Source organism: Glycine soja, chromosome 8 (genome assembly GCF_004193775.1).
Source record: "Glycine soja cultivar W05 chromosome 8, ASM419377v2, whole genome shotgun sequence".
NCBI classification, from domain to species: Eukaryota; Viridiplantae; Streptophyta; class Magnoliopsida; order Fabales; family Fabaceae; genus Glycine; species Glycine soja.
Window position 1 is genome coordinate 41,848,027 of NC_041009.1, and position 7,198 is coordinate 41,855,224.

General features: G+C 32.7%; 1 long non-coding RNA gene across 1 annotated transcript; it reads left to right on the top strand.

The window, feature by feature from the left end:
- Positions 1 to 289: 289 nt before the first annotated feature.
- Positions 290 to 807, top strand: LOC114423858. Its single transcript, XR_003668941.1, has 2 exons — positions 290 to 384; positions 543 to 807. It is a non-coding gene; the product is annotated as an uncharacterized LOC114423858 (long non-coding RNA).
- Positions 808 to 7,198: the final 6,391 nt, after the last annotated feature.

Sequence of the window (7,198 nt, forward strand, 5' to 3'; positions counted from 1 at the left end):
TTTATATGCACGTATAACAGGATACTCTACAGTTTAAAATTAAACTGCAAGAAAAACAGTTATGTCTTTTTTTATCAGGATAAACAGTTATGTGTCACCGAATATTCTTGAAAATTAAATATCATGAAATGAAATTAAAGGAAAAACAGTTATGTTTGACCAAAAAATCTTGAAAATTAAATAATTAATGTTTTGACCAAATAAATGTAATGCAGTTTGTTAGTTTGTTATTTTAATTCCTGAGGATCCTATTCCTATATTAATATACATATAAGCCCATAAAAAATGAGAATACAAGTTCATCTTGTAGAATAATGGCTACTAGAATCATCGGTCTAAGCTTTTTTCTAGGATTTCTATGCATTGCTCTTCTTTTTGCTTCAGGTAATAATCTTAGAGTACGTTTAATTTCCCTTTTTTTTCTGTCTTAGAAGTTATTTTGGAATTCTTAATAGAATTCTCAATTTAAGTATTTTATGAAAGAATGAAAAAATAAAACTATGATTTGCATACAAATTCTAATTACATTTCATTAATTTCAGGATCAGCACAAATAGTATGCCAACAGAAGGGAATTTGTCCAAATACTATAGCTTGCTACAACTATTGTCTAGGTTTGGGCTTTCAAGGATATGGTCGTTGCGATGATAATGGCCTGTGTTGCTGCAAAAAGGGATGATGAAGACCCTTGCCTTTGTTGGATACTTTCAAAATAATTGTTTTATCATTGTGTTTGTAGCACAAGTTTTCATTAAAAAAAAATGAAAATATGAATAAAATGTTTAAATTTCAAGTAATATCGTTATATAATTTTATGCCTGAAGAATAAAATTTTAATAAGACTAATCAAATATGTGAATTAAATTAAATTATAATTTTAATCTATGATTATATAACTTGTATTTATCTATAAAAGTTCAGTCTAATAAGAGGAATTATATATATTCTCCCAAAGTGACGAGTCAAATATTCAATCCTCATTAGAAGAGATGTCAAGCGTAACATTATTTTTTTTTCCGGTGCTTCTATTACAAAAGATATAATATTAATATTTTTAATTATTAGTAATATGTTCACAATTATTTTTGAAATTATGTTTTGCTTTTATAAAACTGAGAAATAATAGATTCGGGTTTTGTAACATCTGAATTTTTTTCAAGAATTTTATATTTTTGTTAAAAAGAAACTTGTCTTTATTTTTTCAGGATAGATGTTTAACCTAGAAAAAATTCTGGTGATTTAAATTATAGGAATTTAAGAATTCAGAAGATTCTTGGTATTGAGTCTAAATATATAGAGTGGCTTCAAATATTATAATTATTATTTTTAGCTTCTAGAAGATTTAAAATTTTGGATCTTAAACAAGTAAATAACTAGAAGTATTTTAGTACATGGTGATGATAACTAGTGATTTTTTCTTAAATGAATTATCAATTCCATCTTTTAATTGAAATGATAGGTTAAATTAGCCAGTTCCTAAAATTAACAAAATGACAACTCAATTCTTGAAAATTTACATTATCAATCAATCCTGATTTATAATATCCATGTGCATATATATCACCTTGAGCATTCGCTTTGATCTTTCTCTTTCAAAATGTACCAAGAAATCTCCCATTCAAATTAAGAGTCCCTTTTATATCCATTGGATTTTTTTTAACTGGACTTTTAAATTTCAACAAATGTGCTTAAGTCACACCAAAATTGCATGCTTAAGTTCGTGCAAATAAGCATGCCGTATAAGGTCCGACTTAAACCATCTTAAAGTAAAAGGCTTAAGTCTAGACAATTGCTCCCACTTTTTAAGTACAAAGTTGGGCTTAAGCCACACTAAACTGATATCCTAAGCCAAGACAATAGTTCCTTATTTTTTATTTTTAAGAGTTGGATTTAAGCTTAAACCTAGGCGGTAGTATTCTTGTTTTTATTCTAGAGTTGGGCTTAAGCTCCCCCAAAGTGGTAGGCTTTTCCAATAAAATCTCAAATTTCCATCTCTTTTTTTTCTTCCAAGATGGTGCCTAAGCTTTTCAAATCTTCTCTGAACAATTCCTCATCAAATTACCTAAGAAACACAAGCAAATAATTCAAGATCAAACGTAAAAGATAAACAATTTTAAACAAACTAAACTTTTATTAAAAACTGAACTACAAGGAATACAATCCGCACTCAAAAGCATAAAAGATACCAAGTAATTGTCCCCATAACAACCACCAAATGTAACAATATATGACAACTATATCAACCACCTCAATACATTGTCCTTTTTCTTGTATATTAGATTTTTTCTTAGTTGTTTATTTCTTTCATTTATCATTTCTATAATTATTTTTATTTCTAATAAGTTTTTATAGAAGATTATCAATAATTTAAAATAACATTGTACTCAATATAACTGTTTATCTTAAAACCAAAATGTAATGTGTATCTGTTCAAAATATTTATTTATTATAAATTTAATTATTAAATATTTTTACTATGCGTTACACAAACTAAAATATTAATTTATTTATATAAATATACATTTTAAAAATTAAATCAATGCATTACAAAGTTATATAGCCAAAATCTATCATGTTTACATATTTCATAGGTACTTGTACCTTCCTTAAGTGATTCACTTAATTAAAAGTACATGCCCTTCCAGGATGTTTGGCCGAACTTACTTTTAGTTTAATTTCTTCTTATAAGTTATAGTTAAGGTAAACACATTTTAGGAAAAGTTCTTGATAATATGTGTTATTTATTAATATGAAGTGATATAAGTGGTAGTGATTTGTGTTTCTAAATTAAGAATCAAAATTGTGATATTGAATTAAATATTGATTGAAGATAAAGATTATAGAAAAATAAAATATGCCTCAGCTTACTACTTTATTACTTAATAAGTTTAATTATACGTAACCCCAAAAAAAATATTTATATGTACTTATAACAGGATGCTCTACAGTTTAAAATTAAACTGCAAGAAAACCAGTTATGTTTTTATAAGGAAAACCAGTTATGTTTCACCAAATATTCTTGAAAATTAAACTTCATGAAATGCAATTAAAGGAAAAACAGTTATGTTTGACCAAAAATTCTTGAAAATTAACCAGTTATGTTTTGTCACTGTGTTTGTAACATAATTTTCCATTAAAAAAATGAGTATAGATAAAATGTTTAAATTTAAAGTAATATCATTATATAATTTTTATGACTGAAAAATGAAATAATAATAATAATAATAATTGTAAAAATAATAATAATAGTAAAACATATGTGAATTGAATTAAATTATAATTTTAATCTATGATCTATGATAATATGACTTGTATTTATCAATAAAACTTGGGTCCGGTGAGAGCAACTATATATACTCTCACAACATTATTTCTTTTTATAATGCTTCTATTATAAAAGATATAATATTAATATTTTTAACAATTATTAGTAATATCCTTCACAATTATTTTTGAAATTATATTTTTTTTTATAAAACTGAGAAATAGATTCAGGTTTTGTAACCTCTGAGTTGTTTTTTAAGAATTTTTGTTTTAAAAAAAAAAACAATTTTTTCTTTAACTGGATGTTTAATATTTCGGGCTTGAGAAAATTTTAGTGATCTAAATTATAGGAATTTAGGCTTTCAGAATATTCTAGGTATTAACTCTAAATATTTAGAGAGGTTTCAAATATTAGAAATATTTTTTTATCTTCTTTAAGATTTAAAATTATGGATCTTAAACAAGTAAACAAGTACAAGTATTTTAGTACATGATGATGATACCTAATGATTTTTTTCTTAAGTGAATTATTAATTTAGCCTTTGAATTGTAATAGTAAGTTAAATTAGTCCCTAAAATTAATAAAGTGACAACTCGATTCTTGAATTGATTTTATCAATCAATTTAATGAAGAATCCATATGCATAGACATCACCTTGAAGGTCCCTTTGATTTTTCTCTTCTTTAAAACACACCAAGAATTCTTTAATTCTGATTAAAAGTTCTTTTATGTTCATTAAAATTTCTTAGAATTGTAATCTTAAGTTCAAACAAATAAACATGTCTTCTAGGGATGAACTTCCTAGGGTGACAGGCTTAAGACTAGAGGCTCATAATTTTAAGCTCCAAAGTTAGGCTTAAGCAACTCTAAAGTGATAATGTTATGTGCACAAGTGACTTTCCTTGTATTCGAGGACAAGGGGCCTCCTAGAAAGCAAGAGAAGAGGAATTTGTGAAATTTTTGCTTGCTTATTTCATTCATGCTTCCCAATTTAATAGCGACACAGGCCAATCATTGGAACTTTTACAATACGCGGGAATGGAATATTCTAGCCTAGGAGTGAGCGCTAATAGAATTTGGAAATGAAAGCAAAATGATAATAGCTTTTCAGACAAGCACTAATTTCTCTAACAAACTCTATCTCTACATGGCTATGTATTCTTTGAGTGCTTTGGGCCCGTGCATAATCTTCTTTGGGTGTACCATGTGCTGCTCCTTGTGTTCGTTATCATCTCTCACCACTGGGGAAAGCACCTTGTCCTCCAGGTGGAAAGTAAGTCGCAAATCATCCCATTTCTCCCATGTGGTATCCTCCAGGGCTAAACCATGCCATTGAACCAAGACCAGCAGAGCCGATGGGGAAATGGTGGAGTCCCATTTTCCGTCAATGATGCTCAGAGGCTCAATCAAAGGATGATCATGGTACAAGTTAGGAGGATTTGGGTGGAAGGTCCAAGCAATAAGCTACTGCACCTATTTTGGCCACAATCTGAAATGGCCCATAAAACCTCTTGGACAACTTGTGGTACTGGGTAAGAGAAATCGAAGATGTCGATAAGGTTGACCCAATCACCAACATTAAAGGAAACATCACGACAGGTGCTATCAGCAGTAGTTTTCATGTCTGTTGGGCTTTCATTAGTTTATTTAGCAACAAAGTCAACATGTTCTGTCGGGAAAAAAATGTGTAGTCGACTGCCTCCACTTGTGACGGGCCCGCTATATATTAAGGTATCGAAGGAAGAGATTTGTTTTAGGTGGCTTCGAAAGGCATATTGCTGGTAGTGAAGTGTACGGTCGTATTATAGGACCATTTTGCGAGAGCTAAGAACCAATACCAGTTGGTTGGATTGTCATGAACAAAGGATCAAAGATACTGCGCTAACAAATGATTAAGGACCTCTGTCTGGCCATCAGTCTTTGGGTGGTATGAGGTACTAATACGGAGTTTTGTGCCACTCATTTTGAATAATTCTTGCCAAAATCGACTGATAAAAATCGGGTCATGATCGGACACCAAACTGCATGGAAGTTGTGGAGTTTGCAAACCATTTCCATGAATAGTGAAGCAACTTTGGAGGCAGTGAAGTGGGAAGGTAAAGCATCAAAATGAGTTGCTTTGGACAGGTGATCCATAATGACTAAGATTGTAGTGCAAACATGGGAAAGTGGTAGGCTAGTGATGAAGTCCAATGATAAATCTTGCCAAATAGAAGTAGGGATAGCAAGGGGTTGGAGTAGTCCCACAGGTTGCTTTGTTTCATACTTGGTCTGCTGGCAAGTGACATACTGGTGGATGAAGTGGCAGACCAAATTGAGTGTATTGAGACAATCAAATGCTTGTTGAGTTGCATTGCTCCAATGGAAGTTGTCCTTCTAGAGTAACGCGAATCAACTTTCTGTAGAAGCCTGTCAAACCCAAAAATCCATGAAGGGATTTGATTGTGGTAGGCATGGGCCAATCAACCATAGCTTGGATCTTAGAAGGTTCAGGGGCAACTCCGTTGCCTGACACTATGTGACCCAAATACTCCAGGCAGCGTTGTGCGAACAAACATTTGGATTCATTGAGAAAGAATTGGCCAATCATCATTGTTTTGAAAACACATTCCAGGTGATGCAAGTGTGTATAAAAAGTAGGGCTATAAACCAAGATATCATCAAAGAAAATGATGATGAAATTTCGTAGGAAAGGTTTGAGGAGGTCGTTCATGGCTGCCTAAAATATGGAAGTGAATTGCAAAGCTCGAATGGCGTAACACGATATTCATAGTGCCATTGATGTGTGCAAAAAGCAATTTTTGGGGTATCATCAGAGTGCATCAGAATTTGGTGGAAACCATGGCACAAGTAGAGCTTCGAGAACCATGAAGTGTGCTTGAGTTCGTCCAGAAGTCCGTCAATAATGGGCATAAGAAAATAATCTTCCACTACGATGGAGTTCAGAGCTCGAAAATCAACGCAGAACCAGCTTTCGTCTTTCTTTTTAACCAAAAGCATCGGTGAGGAGAATGAGCTATGGCTCAACTTGATTAATCCGACCCTGAGCGTGTCCTCAACCTGTTTCTCAATCTTGGTCTTTTGGAAATGAAGGTAGGGATAAGGGCGAACATTCACCGGATTAGTATTGGGGAGTAGATGTATTTGGTATGTGATGTTTTAGGGTGGAGGAAGAAGAGTAGGGGTTTGGAAAATGGAAGAATATTGTTGGAGGAGAGAAGTGATGGTCGGGATCGAGTGAGTGAGGGAAGGTCTAATAGAGGTGGTGGGTTATAGGTTGATCGCAATATGATAGAAAGCAAAAACGGATTGGGTTTGGAGAAGACGCTTAACTTGATGGGGAGAAGCATCTTCAACACTAGTAGGTGCATCTGCCTTAAGTGCAATCGAGGTACCCAAATGAAGGAATTGCATTGTTAATGCATTATATATAGTCTATCACAATGGGACCTGATTGTTTAAGCCATTGAATACCAAACATTATGCCAACACCATTGATGGGTAATACATGTAGATTGACAATGAACGGGGTGTCCTTGAAGGAGTAGAATAACATCAGGACTCATTTGCGTACATGGGAGTACTGTGTCATTTCCCACCTAACTTGTAACGTCGGTGTGGTTGTCGTCTGAAACGCCAAGAATTTAGCAACGCGTGTCTAGATGAAATTGAGTGTGCTTCCACTGTCAATTAATATCGTGAGATGAATTAATGCAATTGGCCATAAAGACAAAGAGATTCTGGTGCCGAGTTACTGGAGAGGGCATTGAAGCTAACTTGAGCATGAGAATTATCAGAGGGACCAGGCAGAAGGAGTTGGTCCTAATGAAATGTTGGTAAAGGAGTGGGAGGTTTGGGATGGGTGTCTTCGTCCTCCGCAATCAACAAGAAGATATGCACCTTACAATGGTGGTTAAGTCCTTGCTTCTCCTC